Below are 360 nucleotides of genomic sequence, written 5' to 3' on the forward strand. Positions count from 1 at the left end.
GGGTAGCGCATATCTAAAGAAGAAGGCAGCAACTGAGACGAAGGCAGCCGCAGCAGCATCGCTCTGCTGCTGCTGCGGCTCACGAGGAGACAGTGGTGCGGCAGCAAAGGAGACAGATTAACAAAAGAACCCAAACGTCCATCTGCAGCAACACGCATGCATGCATTCCTGCTGCTGCTGCTGCTGCTGCTGCTCCTGCTGCTGCTGCTGCTGGTTGTGGCACTGCAGGCAGCAGCAACAGCTCACGCGCTATACAAAAGGAAAAAAAACAGCAACAGCAACAACAGCAGCACCAACAGCAGCAGCAACAGCAGCAGCAGCAGCAGCAGCAACAGCAGCAGCAGCAGCAGCAGCAGCAGC

This window comes from Eimeria mitis, genomic scaffold (genome assembly GCF_000499745.2).
Source record: "Eimeria mitis Houghton genomic scaffold, Emh_scaff377, whole genome shotgun sequence".
NCBI classification, from domain to species: Eukaryota; Apicomplexa; class Conoidasida; order Eucoccidiorida; family Eimeriidae; genus Eimeria; species Eimeria mitis.